Source organism: Haematobia irritans, chromosome 1 (genome assembly GCF_050003625.1).
Source record: "Haematobia irritans isolate KBUSLIRL chromosome 1, ASM5000362v1, whole genome shotgun sequence".
Classification (NCBI taxonomy): Eukaryota; Metazoa; Arthropoda; class Insecta; order Diptera; family Muscidae; genus Haematobia; species Haematobia irritans.
The window spans coordinates 94,492,985-94,511,105 of NC_134397.1; the positions used below are offsets into that span (position 1 = coordinate 94,492,985).

Consider the following 18,121-nt stretch of genomic DNA (forward strand, 5'->3'; position numbering starts at 1 on the left):
GTAGAGCAAATAAGTGAAAGTTAAGCAAATAAATTGTAGATTGTCGTTATTTGAAAAGAACTGTGTTTTAATTATAGGATTATTAAACACGCTTCAATATAAAAACGTAACAATATGATCATTCCATCTAAGGCTACTGTTTATGATAACGCCCAAGTTCCTAGCTTTTGGTACTTGTTCCATGTTCGGTTTTCCAGTTGAAAATCACTTTATTTTCGCGATTACTATTCCTTACATAATCGAAATTATAAATGAAAACAAAGTTATTCCTGTAAAGTCTTGTCGAAATCTAGAGAAACAAGAAACATCGTATCAATTGAGTTAATTTATCTGCTTTATATTGAACTTTTTTAATGAAGTAACCACGAAAATTTCAACGCGAAAAGCGAACATAGTACATACCTTAACACAGAATAGCTACATGTGAACTCTTGCAAACGACTTGAAATCAGTATATCCTTGTATTGAATGTCGTGTGCTCTTCGCATCTTCTTGAATTTCTTTCTTTTAAGGGTATATAACAAAGCGCATACATTGTAGTTCTCACTCCTCTGGAGAACTTTGCTAGCTACGTCAATGTTTAAGAGACAATTGTGACAAATAAAATTAGAAATTGTAACTAAAGTTATTTTATACAAAAAAACTTTAAATATTCAATTTGCTTTAACAGTACTGAAAATTGTCGGAAAAATGTCCTCACCTACACTATTTAAGGACAGACCGGGAAGGATGAAGGGTCCAACTGTGGTCAACTAAAAAACGAAACATTAGCTAAGAGCATAAAATTAAAATCCGAGAGGATAAAATGATAATTAAGGATAGCTGGTCTAAGTGGGGTAATGGAAACGACCTGGTTTGCGGCGGTAGAGACGGAATGAATGAATTAGTTACACTATATGGGAATGTCGCTGGGAATATTGATATAAATTCGTCGCAATCAATTGATTTTTCCATCTGCTAGTCGACACATGAATAAACCCTTTCATGTGATAATTGGTGACTGTATAATAGTCTTCCGAATACGTTGAAGTATTTGATCTATCCTACAACACCTATCGAAAGGACCTTTTTCAATATTGTTACGAATTAGATATTTCTAGATTAAAGTTTATTTAAATTAGTTTCCGTTAATTTAAAATCTCAAATTGTAACGATTAGATTACGTCATCACATGTCAAAATCATCTCTTTATTTTCTAGTACTTTCCAAAACATCTTTTGTGTTCTTAGTTTCTCAATCGTTCATTGTAAAGTAACCCCTTTTGTTTTGTAGTCTTCATTGCTTATTGTTATTGTTGTAGTAATATGAGCATAATCATCTGCAGATAAATTACGAGATACTTGATGGCTGAGCATAATCAGATATGCATGTGCGACATCTGCCAGATACTAGTAGAATAGTCTAGTTGGTTGTAGGCAAGACTATGAAGATAACCAACCAGTTGAATTATTATTATTATTATTCAACCGTCGAACGGAACGGACGTGTTTTTTAATAGCGGATAAAATCATCGTAATAAGTACCTACTACGAATTTCAAGTGTGGTGGGATATTAGGCCACCATGCAGAGAAATTCAAAGACATCCACTGGGTTGCTAACTTCAGGGCCCAGTGGACGAGTATCGACTGGAGTTATAAATTTGGGCAATGACCAAGAGTTAGGCCCAATTAGTCGACCTGTAGACGGGTCGACAGGTGGCGACAATTTGACAAGTCGAACCTTTTCCAAGGTAACGGCATCAAAAGGAGGTAATCCCTCACGAAAGAGATTCAAGGAACGCAGAAATGCTTTGTTTATCCTAAAGAAATTAGGATCAGTCGACCCAAGCACGTTGTCGGCTAAACAAAGCGATTCCTTAAAATGGGCTCAAGGAATTCTTGAGGCTGGAAAAAGGGAACGATCACCGGATGAGCTGCCATCCTCCAAAAGGGATCAACGATCGTTTGCCTCAGTTGCTAAAGACAGCCTTGTGATGGCTATCATAAATAAAGGAGCATTGGACGGTATGGTTCCAAAGCAAAAATGGGGGGAAATTGAGAATGCTTTGTCTGGCGTCTACTCACAGGTGCTGGAAAAGTTTCCCGGCCCAGATCCTCGACACCAAGAGGCTGGTTGGTATCAAGGACGATTTAAGCTAGTCGCATTTGAGGACCAGAGGTCTATAGAATGTTTTAAAGCTGCTCTGATACTAATTGGTGAAGTTTGGGAAGGAGCTGCTCTAGAGTTAGTCGAGAAGAAAGACATACCGGCTAGACCAAGAGCACATGCGTGGATACCTGCAAACCCTCCTGACCCTGAATCTATTTTAAATAGACTGAAACAATGCAATCCAGATCTTCCAACAGCTGATTGGAAGGTTGGCCGTTTGGATGAAGTGGATGGGCCAAGACGGCATGTAGTGTTTATATTGAACACTCAGTCTTTGCCACATCTAGCAAAGTCCCAGGGCCGTGTATGTTATGGCTTTCATTATATCCAAATGAAGGTGTATAAAAACGATCAGCTAAAGGATTCAGAAATGGACAAGCCTCTGTCTGAATCAGAAGTAAGCGGATCCTCTTGCGAAGTCGAGGGGGATACCAAGACATTTGAAGACATGGATAGATACCGTATGCGTGAGGAGGCTTCTGCTGCCTCAGAGCTCACCAAAGTTGAACCTATTGCGAGAGTCACCGATATCTCTGAAGAGGACATTCTTGATGACTCGATTGAAGCGGCTGATGTGACGGTTGTTGAAAATCTCGATGGTCCTACGGATCCTCCAGATAAATCTTCATCATTTTAAGGCTGCATGTGCTGCCTTAAAAGTTCTCCTGATGAAAGGGGATATAGATATAGTTCTTATTCAAGAACCATATGTTTATAAAAACGAAATATGTGAATTAAGTACTCCGGGGTTCAAACTATTGCAGTATACTGATAATGATGTAAATCGAGCCTGTATAATTGCTAAAAACGAGCTCAACTTGTTTCTGCTTCCTTCAATGTGCAATACAGACACTGTCGTTGCAAGTTTAGAAATAGCCAAATGCAAATATTGGGTATCTTCGGTCTACATGGGACATGACAGGGAGATGCCTCCATATGCCGTTAAGACCTTAGTGGAGGAGTCACTGGAAACAAAGACGAAACTCATTATGGGATGCGATGCGAATGCACATCATAGTATATGGGGAAGTAGTGATACTAATGCAAGGGGAGAGTCGCTAATAGAGTTTATTTTGCGTACTAATCTGGTAGTTTGCAACAAGGGAGATGTCCCAACCTTTGTCACTAAAAACAGGCAAGAGGTTTTGGACATCACCTTGGCCTCGCAAGAACTGAATGAAATGATATCTGAGTGGCAGGTTTTAAGTGAACACAGCTTCTCAGATCATCGCTACATCAGTTTCAAATTTGATGTTCATATCACCAAGATCATATTTCCGCCAAATGTTAGGAAAGCTGACTGGAATAGGTATAGGGAATCGTTCAATATGATGATACCGGAAATAACAGAGACAAATATGAGAAATGTGCAAGATATCGAAAATGCAGTGGAGCGGATTACTAAGGCCTTCAACATCTCACTGAAAGCTGCATGCCCTAGAGGAAAGCCAAGGGGGAAACATCGATCACCATGGTGGTCTACGGAATTAAGTAATATGAGGAAATCCTGCAGGAAGCTCTTTAACAAGGCAAAGTCCACCAGAGCCCCTGAGGACTGGGACGCTTACAAGAAGAATCTGAGAGGATACAAGCGAGAATTGAGAAAGGCTCAGCATAACTCTTGGAATGATTACTGCAGCAGTATTGAGAATACGTCCGAGGCTTCCAGACTACGGAAGGTTCTAGCATCCACCAACTCCGCTCCAGGTTTCATTAAAACATAGGAGGGCAATTGGACAACGTCCAGTGAGGAGACGCTGGAGGTACTATTGGACACACATTTTCCTGGAAATCAGACGGTTGAACCATGTACTGGCGGTGCCACAGTTGCTCAGCGGTCGTTTCCTATCGAGGAAATTGTATCGGAAACTAGAATAAGATGGGCGCTAAATAGCTTTGGACCATTCAAATCCCCTGGACCTGATGGAATTACTCCGGCGGAGTTACAAGCTGTAACTGACAAAATTATCCCCTGGTTGTCGGTGATATATAAAGGATGTATCAACTTATCATATATCCCAGGAAAGTGGAGGGAAACAAAAGTCGTTTTCATACCTAAAGCGGGAAAAGCCTCTCACTCGAGGGCGAAGGATTTCCGACCAATCAGCTTATCCTCATTCCTACTTAAGACTCTGGAGAGGATGATAGATATTTATCTTAGAACTAGCATCGATTCAAGTTTGTTCTCGAAACGACAGCATGCATACTCGAAGGGCAGGTCTACTGAGACCGCACTACATGAACTAGTCAGCTTTATTGAAAGTTCACTATCTGTCAAAGAATACACAATCGTGGCATTTCTAGACATCGAAGGGGCGTTCAATAATGTCCATCCGAGCTCGATATTAAATTGACTGACAACTCTGAATGTTGATCCATGTATACTCAGGCTGTTAGACGAACTGGTAATGAAGAGACGTGTTTCAGCCACACTAGGACAAGCAAACATACAAAAGTATGTGAACAGAGGCACTCCCCAAGGAGGAGTTCTATCACCTCTTCTTTGGAATGTTGCTATAAATAGCCTTCTGGTTACTCTAGAAAAAGAAAGGATAAAAGTGGTGGCATACGCAGATGATGTAGCTCTGGCAGTCAGGGGAAAATTCCCATCCACAATGAGAGATATTATTCAGAGGGCCCTCTGGATGACTGAACAATGGGCGAAAGACAATGGTCTTGGGGTAAATCCTGCAAAGACAGAATTAGTCATGTACTGCAAAGATCGCAAAACTCCCACGGTTAGGCCTATTTCCTTAGGGGGTATTGAAATTCCCTTTGGTGATTGTGCAAAATACCTTGGCGTTATTTTGGACAGGAAGCTGAACTTTAAGCTTAATATTGAAGAAAGGGCGAGGAAGGCAACTGTAGCTTTGTACTCGTGCAAAAAGGCAATAGGAAAAAAGTGGGGACTAAAACCAAAAATTGTGCATTGGCTATACACGGCAGTGGTTAGACCTATAATGCTATATGGTGTTGTAGTCTGGTGGCCGGCACTTCAGAAACCGACTGGTTTAGATAAAGTTCAGCGTATGGCGTGCTTGTGTATTTCAGGCGCATTCAGCAAGACAGGAACAAATTCCCTTAATGTCATGCTGCATCTATTGCCTTTAGACATTTTGGCCAAACAGTCAGCTGCAACAACGGCTGTGCGGTTGCGCGAACTATCGCTGTGGTCGGAAAAAGGTTACGGTCACAGTTCTGTCTTCAAAATAATGTCAGATGTGCCTAACGTAGTGGATTACACTTTGGCGAGTCCACTTTTTGAAAAAAGTTTGAGACTCTAATCCCCAACAGTGAGACGTGGTGCACACAGACCCCGGGGAATAAAGAATATATAGATTTCTACACTGATGGCTCCAAATTGGATGGACAAGTGGGTTTCGGAGTATATTCTAATGATCTGGAATTTCAAATAGCGAAAAGATTACCTAATCACTGTAGTGTTTTTCAGGCTGAAATATTAGCAATAAGAGAGGTGGCGAATTGGCTGAGAAGTAATGTTCCAAAGAATGTGGGCATTAATATATACTCAGACAGTCAACCTGCAATAAAATCCTTGGACTCTGTGTTCCTCAACTCGAAAACGGCCATCGATTGCCGCAAATCTCTCAATGAGATGGCTGAGCAGTACAATATTCACCTAATATGGGTGCCTGGCCATAGGAACATACCGGGGAACTGCGAAGCGGATGAGTTGGCAAGGCTAGGGACTACCTTACATATTCCAGGGGAACTAGAATTTGTTGGTATGCCCCTAGCTACCTGCAAGCTCATGCTGCGTGAGAAGGCTGTTATGATGGCAAATGTTCGATGGGAGAATTGCAAGGGTTGTAACGACACCAAGCAAATATGGCCCCATTTCAACTTAAACCGCACACTAGATATGCTAATGTTCTCGAGACGTCAGATATCACTCCTGTTATCTGCTATAACGGGTCGCTGCCTGATAGGAGATTTTGCAAAAACTATTGGCGCGAAGTATAATGACTATTGTATGAGCTGTCATGATGCGGAGGAAAAAGAATCAATTAAACACCTCTTGTGTGAGTGTCCTGCATTTTGTGTAAAGCGCAAGCAACTTTTAGGAGCATATAGCTTCAGATTACTGGCGGATCTGGAAAACGTTAACTTAAGCAGTCTGCTAATATTTTTGGAACAATCTGGTTGGTTCAACAAAGAAAAACAATCAAGAAGGTTCAGCGGTTAAAACTAGAAGTGCCCATATGTAATAGGTACTTTTAGTTAATGTGGTATCACAATGGACTGAATAGTCTAAGTGAGCCTGAATCTTAATCGGGCTGCCACTTTAACCTAACCTAAATTAAGTGCTATTCTAAAACTGTTGGAGAAAATTATTTCTGATAGTTTGAATCATCAAGTCTCCTCTCTTCTATCGCCTAAACAACACGGCTTCCGTAAATCTTGTTCGACCATAACAAATATCTTGGAATTGACTACAATGGTTAATGAAGGCTTTAGAGATCGTTTACAGACTGATGTCATTTATACTGATTTTAGTAAGGCGTTTGACAAAGTAAACCATTCACTTTTACTGTACAAACTGCATCGCATGGGCTTCAGTGAATTAATGGTATCCTGGTTTGAAAGTTATCTAAAGAATCGTACACAATTTGTAGTATTTGATAACATTATTTCAAAATCAATACATGTGCCTTCTGGTGTTCCACAAGGCAGTCATCTTGGCCCTCTATTGTTCTGCTTATTTATAAATGACCTTCCATCAGCCATTAAATATGGTTACACTCTCATGTATGCTGACGATGTTAAAATTATAAAGGTTATTCGGAATAGTGATGACCAATCCTTAATCCAATCTGATCTGAATAGCATGTACAGATGGTGCTCATCAAATATGATGGAACTGAACATAAGGAAATGCAAGCATATCTCTTTTTATAGATTAAATTATGTCGACACGAATTATAACTTGAATGGCACAACGCTTGAAACTGTTGAATCCTTTAAAGATCTTGGAATACTTTTGGATCGTAGGCTAAATTTTAGATCTCACATTTCTATGACTGTAAATAAGGCCTATGGATCATTTGGATTTGTCAAGCGCTGGAGTAAGGAATTTTCTGACCCATTTGTTACAAGAAACTTATATACTTCACTTGTGCGTCCTATCCTGGAATATGGATCTGTAATTTGGGACCCACAGTACCAAATTCATTGCAATCGTATTGAATCTGTTCAGAAACAATTTTTACTGTTTTGTTTACGTCGGAATAACTGGACACCTCAAACCTTGCCGTCTTACAAAGAAAGACTATCGCTCATCAAATTACCTACACTGAAAAGTAGACGTACCATGCTGAATATCTGTTTTATGGTTGATTTAATTAACGGAAGATTTAAATCTGACTTCCTTATTAACAGCATATCATTCAATGTACCCTTTAGACCTACCCGCAACTTTGAACTGCTCCACATTGAATACTTTCGAACGAACTTTGAAAACAACGATCCACTTCGCCGTCTTTGTAAAGAATTCAATAAATTTTATTATTATCTTGATTTGTCAGAAGAGAAATACAATGTAAAGAAAAAGATAACATTATTATTAAATACTTGATATATTAACAAACGATATGTATATAATGTAATATATTACTGTTAGTCTGTAAGGGTTTAATCCATAGATGAAAATAATAACAAAAAAAAAAATATCTAAATCTGAATCGATTTCAACCAAATTTGGCACACTTACCGATACTGTTAAACGTACTCCTTGTGCAAAATTTGTAGCAAGTCATGGCTTTTGAGGCCATATAAGTCCAAAGATATATATGGCAGCTATGTTATTTACTATTAAACGTATGTTACTCATTGTGCAAAATTTGAACTAAACCGATTTCAATCCAATTTACCAAGCGTTGGTAGAATGTCAATTCTACTCTCTATGCAAAATTTCACGAAAATCGATAGTAAACTATATCTGCACCGATTTTTTCCAAAATCAATAGCCAAAAAAACGACCCTATGCCAAATTTGAGGACGATCGGATTTAAACTGCGACCTGTACTTTGCACATAAAAATACATGAACAGACAGACGGACGGACATTGCTAAATCGAATCAGAATTTAATTCTAAGACGATCGATATACTAAACGATGGGTCTCAGACTTTCCCTTCTTGGCGTTACATACAAATGCACAAACTTATTATACCCTGTACCACAGTAGTGGTGAAGGGTATAATAAGAGTGAGAGTATTCGCTATAATCAAATGTTGTAATGAAAGTGACAAAAATAATTATGAAAATGAAGACAATTAGAGAATTAATGATAAACTCAAGAGTACATAATATTGTTTTTATATTGAGGCGTGTTTAATAACCCTATAATTAAAACACAGTTCTTTTCAAATAACGACAATCTACAATTTATTTGTTTAACTGATAGGTTTCACTTATTTGCTCTACGATGTGTACTGTATAAACTTTAGCTTACGACTGACTTCACAGCTCCCTCCGCCAGGGGCTTATATACCGTGATTTGACGATTTCGAAGATTCTGGGTAGTTTGGCCTACAACCATCTAGAACTATCTAGATACAATTTATCTAACAGCACATATTCAACCGGTTATCTTCATTGCCTACAGCCATCTGGAATGTTCTATCGGGCGTTATTGTACAGGTGATATGGCACACATACTTTTAGGCTTATGCTAATAATATAGTGCATTCTACTATCTGGTGGATGTCGTGCAGGCATAACATAAGTGACCATGGTCACATCACCACAACTACAACAATAAGCAAAACAAAAAGCGTTACCTTTACAATGAACGATTGTAAAACTAAGAACACAACCCAATAAACACAAACGTTTGAAAAATGCTAAATTTCAACAATTTTTCAAACATTTTTTCAAAGGATTAGGGTAATATTCAAGTTGAGAAATTGTTGAGAAAATCGCGTTCGCAACAAAAAACAGACATTACCCTCAACAGTGAAATTCAACACATTAGCAATAATATCTCAAGTGTTATCCTCAAATTGAAATGCATCGCTACTCAATAATTTGTCAAACAATTTTCGATGCGAGTCAAATTCAAAATTAACATCGTTGCAAATACTTTTCAACCTAAATTTGTATGAATGATATCCCCACTTCAAATTGAAAGTCAAAGCCAAAATTCTATGAATTTTGTATAATTTATTCATTTTCATCAAAATAAAATATATAATAATACACTACACTACATAATACACTACAATACCAATTGATAAATAATAATCTTATTAAACATATCAACAAATAAGAACAAAAAAACAAACAACAAAACTTTAAATATCTTAAACACTATTAGTAAACACTTTTGCATTGATAATTCGATTTCCTTCCTTTTGGTGTCATAAAACAGCATTAAAATTTATTAACATGCGGGCAATTTGAAATTAGGAACATACTGGACCGCGTGTTAGAATTGATTTCCAGCAGAAGGAATTCACAAAATATCCATTTTAAACTGATAATAGCATATGAATTAAACTGACGATGTGATGCACATTTTCACCCAGAAGTTGTTGATTTCAACAATTTGTTGTTTTTAACAATTTTAATTGGTTGCACTTGTAATGTTTCTGGAAACTTTTTCTTGTCGATAAGCCACTCATTTTTCATTGGTCAGCTTCTTAATGTTTGCAAGAATGTAGCATCCAAAGATTTTAGTTTGCAAAGAGATTTAAATTTAGTGACTTCTCTAAAGTGTTGATTTAATTTTTCATATTGACGTACCAATTATTATAAACTATTTGAAGCAGTTCCAGTTAATTGTCCACCATTTTTTCATTGGTCAGCTGTTTAATGTTTTCAAGAACGTAGAATCCATAATGTTAGTTTTCTGCAAAGAGATATACATTTAGTGACTTCCTTAAAGTTTTATTTCATTTTTTATTTTCACTTACCTATTTTTATAAACTATTTGGTTATTTGTCTAAAATTTTCTATTTTTTTAATTTCTTGCAATTGACCACGAACTTCGTTGCACAAATAAGTATTGAAAACCACATGGTTTTTTCGTTGCATTTTAGGGTAGTGTTTTGTCAAAGTTTTCTCATATTATATTCAACACCTTTTCAAAGATTTCGTCAACATTTTGGCAAATTGGAAGTAATTCGCAAACAATTTGAAGATGTATTGAAGATGAGCTATTTCAAGTCAAGTTGAATTTATGTTGAAAATTATATTTACCCTCAAACTGAAAAGTTGTTGCATTTGAAAAACGCTCATCCTGTGTTTATTGGGAAAAGATGTTTAGGAAAGTACTAGAAAATAAAGAAATGACTCTAACAAGTTATGACGTAATTTTATCGTTACAATTTGAAATTTAAATTAACGGAAACTAATTTAAATAAACTTAAATCTAGAAATATCACATTCGTATGACCCCAAAGCGCTCTAAGACGATCTGTATTTATATCTAGAGGCTTAAGAAGGACATTTAAGGTAAGTATATATTCAAATATGTTTTGTAGTTCCACCACATAATGACCTTCTAATAACCATCTGTCATTGGTGTACAAAAATCCCTCTATAAAAATAGACAACAATTATTTCATCCCTCGGTAAATTGAACTGATTTACTAAGCATTATATGCCTGTTTATTAACCATATAAAATAAACAAGTTTTTCTTATGTATTTGAAACAAACTTTTAATGTGTTCGAAAACTCCAACTCTAAATAACACTACACTTTATGTTGTGCTGTAAAAATTCTTGTTATGCCGGTACGGAATCATTAATTTTCTCCTAAGCAAGTTTAGCCGGTACAATCACGACTTAACCGGACTCTGGGCACCGATACCTTTTGCATGTTAATCGATTAAAATAAATCCATTTTAATGTGATTTTTAATTTGTTAAAATACACTTACATATTTCTACAAATGTCTACACGGATGAAAAGGCTGTTTTTCATATGTTTGGCTATAAACATTATATGTTTAGAACACAAATTTTTAAACGCAATATTTTTGAGTGCAAGCATATAATGTTCATAAACTAGCATAACATGTTTGGGACATATATGTTAATATGTTAGAACATATTATGTTTGGGACATAAAATGTTTGTAAATATAATATGCTTGGATGCAAACATATATTAATATAGAAATAGCCTATAAACATATATGAGTTTAGTAGCTTGGAGCGCTATTTAACAGGGAGCGATATTGAATTAAGTTGGTGGTTGTTGCTTGTTATTACAAAATTAACATTTTATTTTTCCTTGGCCAATTGATCAGCTACTTCTTTGATCCTTACAAACTGTGTGGTCCGCTGTTCGAATCCCCGTCCGGCAAAAGGTAAAATTACAATAAAAAAAATCATACAATTGAATAATTTCTTCTACAATGTTTGTATTACAGAAAAAGGTGCTAGGAACTAAAAAATCTCGTGGAAGTGAGAAAGATGTGGGGGAATATACAATTGGGCAGAAACAAAATTTTGAGCATTCAGGTCGAAAACCTATGTTGTTAGCACCTATATTACCTGTTTATTTTCATAATTCATTATGATTGTAAATATATAAATAAATAAATAAAATTTTGAGCACAATATTGTTTGGAAGAATTTTTTTTAAGCATATAATATTTTTGGGAGAAAAATGCTTACAAACATATTATATGTTCACATAATAACATATTGTTTTTTGGAAGACAACATTACTGAATTTGGATGCAAAAATACAAAATGTTTGGAAATTGACTAACCAAACATATATTGTTTAGACCAATATGCTTTCAAACATATTATATATTGGAAGAGATCAAACATATAAATGTTTGGGCAATAGCCAAAAATGTATATGCTTGAAGCAAAATATGTTTGGGAGTATATGTTACAGAAGCGATTTTTTGTGAGCGTGTAGTCTGCAGCGCCCACGAGCCGTTGCAAACAAAACATTATTTAACAGAAACATACATTTGTTTGCCACGTGAAGCAATGGTTAGCATGTCCGCCTTTCATGCAAAGGGTCGTGGGTTCAATCCCTGCTCCGACCGAACACCAATTTTTTTTTATTTACACATTTATATTTATACTATATTTTTATAATGAAACTTCAAAATGTGGGTTATTAAAGATTTACAGTCAGAAACAGTGCTTGATATAAACGAAATGGACTGAGCTTTTGTATAAAATATAATTTTTTTTAAATGGAAAAATAACAATTTTGTAATAAAAAAATGTTTTTGGTATAAAAGTTTGAAATTTTGGAAGGAATTCAAAAACTCCAACAAAAGAAGAACGTGGAGTCGGGTATAAACATACATAAATAATTTTATAATATACACATAAATTTATTTAGGCGTATACAGTTTTTTACTAGCATTTAACACCATTTTAAATGCATTTAAAACTTATCGTGTTTTGTACTTAATTTCATTTTTACTTTTAAGGCCGGTATTAAGTTGGCATTATTGCTTTAAAATGACTTGCCTTTTACTTTTCTTTAATAATTCATTTTAAAGAAAATAAACTTTTTCAATTGTTGTAGCTTCAAAACTCGAACTTAATACCCGATTTTATATTTGAAGGTGTCCGACAAGTCCTCTTGGACAACTTATTAATAAAGGGGAACTAAACTTTGTTTTTATACATTTTACTGTTTAATTTTCCACTGTTTCCTCCTTTTTTCATTTTACTGTCCCTACACTAAAAAGAGTATAGTGCCCTTTCGTTATTTTTATGAAGATCCCTTTGTATTTGTTTTTGACTTACTCCTCGTACGTTCCGATTTCTTTTAACGAACCAAGAAAAAAATTGTGCCCATAATGCCAAAATGATAAACAAAACATATGTCCACACATACATAAAATGCTGCTCTCAAGGCGAAAACACATGCTGTATTTATTTTTTTTTTTCAAATCTTTTCTCTTTACTCCGAATACTCATTCTAATATTCAAATTAAATAATATTTAGACTTAAGCATATCAAATTTTTGGCCTTATCATAAAACAGTTTTCCGAAACAACATAGAAGCGGTTTGACAGAAATTGCTCTCTTTTCATTCTCTCGCTGTGTTATGTTGATCTCTTTCGTCAACCCTCCCGGTTTCCATCTCTATTTCTTTCTCTATACTCTCTCTCTCTCTGTCGCTCTCTTAATAAAATATCACAACATATATATGTTTACTCGAAATTTGTATATATGTTTACATTCACACATATTATTGTTATGAAACATTCATGCCCCAAACATAATATATTCTAACATACTAACATATGTGTCCCAAACATTTAGAGTTAGTTTAGGAATATTACATGTTTGCACTTAAATATATTGTGTTTAAAAATTGTGCCCGAAACACATTTTGTTTATATCGAAACATATGAAATCATATTTTTCTAACAGTGTACATATCTATGTAGTTTGTTATGTCTTTTTTCTAGATGATAATATTTATTAGCTTTAAGGTTTCTTGCTATGAAAGTAAATTTTAAATGATCTCTTTTTGTCTAACCACCAAAGCATAAAGAACATAAGTATCGTCAACATTGTAATAATTTTATAACCCTTTTTTCTTACAGCAAATAAATAAATTGTATTAACATTTTTTAATAGTGGAAAATTTGGTTTTCTTACTTTGCTATTCATTTCAATCTACGTTAGTTTTCTCAACATATATTATTCAGACTTGAATTCAAATGTAAAACTTATTTCCAAATAATACGTAAAATTCAAAGCATACTTTTAGGCATATACAAAACTACCCTCTCAAATATCAGCAAAATCAGAGTTGAGTTTAGGTTAGACATATGCAGTAATTATTTGTTACAACCAAAGATTATAGATTTGAGGAAGATAGGAAATTGGCTTCCGTCATACCAAATGTTGCATTTACCAGATTAGTTCAATACATGTTTGTAATCTTTTAGTTGTTTTTCGTTTTTATTGTTTAAATGAAAAATTTAATTTTCTTAATGAAACAATGTTAAATTTTAGGCAACAACAAACAAAAATACATTTTCCCATTTATGGAAATTTATTTCGTGCACTTAATTTCTTTTTATTGCATTTTAAAGCTATGTCAATACTAGTCGTATACGCGTTTGGTTCGTGTATTAACTAAATGGTTCGATCTCCTCAGTAGCTAATTTCCTATCTTCCTACAATTTATAATCTTTGGTTGGTGATTAGTACTTAGCCTGATAAACAGCCACAGAAAAACTTTTGAAGTGAGCTTTATCAAACACAAAACAGGAGGAGAACTGTGGATGACGTTTTGCGGGCCAACACAGTTGAGTGAGGAGTAAGATGACGTTTGTAATTTATCTACTCACAGGTCAAAGCGCCTTTTCTCTTTGTTTACAAAGACCACGAAATAACAACAAAACCTGAATAAGTTGTATTGCTTTCAATGGTTTGCAGTTTTATAATACTGCAAAAAAATACAGCTTTCACCACAAAATAACTCAAACGAATATTTTGAACAGATTGCAAAAGCTTTCGATCACAATTAAGCATAGATTTTAATACCAATTAAGCGGGATATTCACAATGAATTTTAATTTTAATTGGATAAGCTAAAAACACATCCACACTAGAGGTGTACGCGGGACTGAAATTTCACTCACACTCACGCACATTCAGGAAGCAAAATGTTTATTCACGCACGCTCACGCACGATACATGTTGTAGCCAATCCCACTCACGCACATTCACGAAATGAAAACCAGTACTCACGCACGCTCACGCATGAACTACTTTTAAGGACTCACGTTCACGCACGATTCACGACAATTCTCGTGATTCACGACAAATTCACGAGACTCACGACATTTTCCAAACGGAAATCAGCAAAGGTAACAAACTTCAAAAATAGAATATAGTTCGAGAGCTAAATTAATTTCATTTAACATACGAGTATGAATTAAATCTTGATTTTTTCGTGAGCGTGACTACGCAGAATTTTATTCACGCACATTCACGAACCGATTTTATTTCTCACGCACGCTCACGCACGACATATTTATTTTAGTCCCATTCACGCACATTCACGAGACTTGCTTTGGATTTTGTTCACGACTCACGTGATTCACGTGTGAATCACGCGTGTCACGAGAATTTCGTGTCACGCGCACACCTCTCATCCACACAGTGTAACAACTTGACACGAAAATTCTCGTGTCAGCAATTTTAAGCGAAGAGAGTAAAATGCACTTTTACTCTCTTGCTAGTTTTTATTGGATAATTATTGCTAGAAAAGTACGCGAATAGACCTATTGTTGGTTTTGTCAAATGTCAACGTCGACATGTCAAACGCCAACGCCGTCAAAGCATCACTTTGAAACGAAAACACGAGACAAGCCGAAAAATTGAAAAATTATTTTGTATTGGTTTGGAATATATTTTTCAAAATTTTTTTATTATATTTGGTAAGTATTGTATTGTATAATATTATATTCCTTTTAAAGTCATTTTGTTTTTAATAATTTGTTTTAATAATTTTTCTATTGGAAAATTACTATTATACATTGATATATGGGAGCAACCGTCGTACAATGGTTCATGCCCGCTTTGCATACAAACGGTTATGGATTCAATCCTACTTTCGACCAAACACCGTAAAGTTTTGCGACGGTGGATTACTCCCTCTGTAATGCTGGTGACATTTCTGAGTGTTTCAAAGCTGCTTTAAACTTTTCATCGCAATGGGAAATGATATTCAGACTCGGCTAAAAAAATGAGATTCCTTGTCTTTGAGCTTCCTGCATGGAATCGGGTGGCACTCACTGACAAGAGAGAAGTTCAACACTACTGTATCATAATGGACTAAATAGTCAAAGTGAGTCTGAAATAACGGGCTGCCACTATAGCTAACCTAAACTGTACCCGAATGTATCACAATTGGCATAGTTCACCTTAAATGTGAGTATTAAAAGCACTAAAAGCACCAAGTTGACCAATAAAACGTTGATGACATCATTTAATACAATTCCTATAAATAATAGTTTACAAAATGAAAAGTTTGTTATGTCATGTCATGTTTTCTTATAAAAATATAAGTTTCTGAGATAACTGTTTCATTAAAAAATAACCTCTATTTTCGAATTCAAGAGATGAAAATACATAAAAAGCAAGCTCTCATCAAATGTAAATCTTAGTGTAAACTAGTGTAATTACTGTTTTTTTTTTTGCTTTTCATTACAGATTGTCTTAACATTGTTATGTTTTATCCGCGTGCATAAGGCCAAAGAAGAAAAATAAAGGAAAATAAATCCTGGACAACAATCCAACTCAACTTCCAATACTTTGATGGAATTCAATTTATTTCACACATTTAGTAAATGTAGAAGTAATAGTATTAAATGATTTGCGAGATTCATTAAAAAAAAACGACAAATTTTGTTGCTGGGACAACAAACATTTGTAGTTGTTATAGAAAATGTTAGATATTTCAACTAACGCAGTTTGCTACTTTAGCAGCGATGTTTGTCGAAAGCTTCTAGCAAACACGTTTGCTGGGATTATTATCTCAACCGTCGAACGGAACAGACGTGTTTTTTAATAGCGGATAAAATCATCGTAATAAGTACCTACTACGAATTTCAAGTGTGGTGGGATATTAGGCCACCATGCAGAGAAATTCAAAGACATCCACTGGGTTGCTAACTTCAGGGCCCAGTGGACGGGTATCGACTGGAGTTATAAATTTGGGCAATGACCAAGAGTTAGGCCCAATTAGTCGACCTGTAGACGGGTCGACAGGTGGCGACAATTTGACAAGTCGGACCTTTTCCAAGGTAACGGCATCAAAAGGAGGTAATCCCTCACGAAAGAGATTCAAAGAACGCAGAAATGCTTTGTTTATCCTAAAGAAATTAGGATCAGTCGACCCAAGCACGTTGTCGGCTAAACAAAGCGATTCCTTAAAATGGGCTCAAGGAATTCTTGAGGCTGGAAAAAGGGAACGATCACCGGATGAGCTGCCATCCTCCAAAAGGGATCAACGATCGTTTGCCTCAGTTGCTAAAGACAGCCTTGTGATGGCTATCATAAATAAAGGAGCATTGGACGGTATGGTTCCAAAGCAAAAATGGGGGGAAATTGAGAATGCTTTGTCTGGCGTCTACTCACAGGTGCTGGAAAAGTTTCCCGGCCCAGATCCTCGACACCAAGAGGCTGGTTGGTATCAAGGACGATTTAAGCTAGTCGCATTTGAGGACCAGAGGTCTATAGAATGTTTTAAAGCTGCTCTGATACTAATTGGTGAAGATTGGGAAGGAGCTGCTCTAGAGTTAGTCGAGAAGAAAGACATACCGGCTAGACCAAGAGCACATGCGTGGATACCTGCAAACCCTCCTAACCCTGAATCTATTTTAAATAGACTGAAACAATGCAATCCAGATCTCCCAACAGCTGATTGGAAGGTTGGCCGTTTGGATGAAGTGGATGGGCCAAGACGGCATGCAGTATTTATATTGAACACTCAGTCTTTGCCACATCTAGCAAAGTCCCAGGGCCGTGTATGTTATGGCTTTCATTATATCCAAATGAAGGTGTATAAAAACGATCAGCTAAAGGATTCAGAAATGGACAAGCCTCTGTCTGAATCAGAAGTAAGCGGATCCTCTTGCGAAGTCGAGGGGGATACCAAGACATTTGAAGACATGGATAGATACCGTATGCGTGAGGAGGCTTCTGCTGCCTCAGAGCTCACCAAAGTTGAACCTATTGCGAGAGTCACCGATATCTCTGAAGAGGACATTCTTGATGACTCGATTGAAGCGGCTGATGTGACGGTTGTTGAAAATCTCGATGGTCCTACGGATCCTCCAGATAAATCTTCATCATTGTAAGGCTGCATGTGCTGCCTTAAAAGTTCTCCTGATGAAAGGGGACATAGATATTGTTCTTTTTCAAGAACCATATGTTTATAAAAACAAAATATGTGAATTAAGTACTCCGGGGTTCAAACTATTGCAGTATACTGGT

General features: G+C 35.9%; 1 long non-coding RNA gene across 1 annotated transcript; it reads left to right on the top strand.

Annotated features, from left to right (window-relative positions):
• The first annotated feature begins 15,704 nt into the window (after positions 1 to 15,704).
• LOC142240180 (uncharacterized) lies at positions 15,705 to 16,529 on the top strand. Its single transcript, XR_012723185.1, has 2 exons — positions 15,705 to 16,054; positions 16,337 to 16,529. It is a non-coding gene; the product is annotated as an uncharacterized LOC142240180 (long non-coding RNA).
• Positions 16,530 to 18,121: the final 1,592 nt, after the last annotated feature.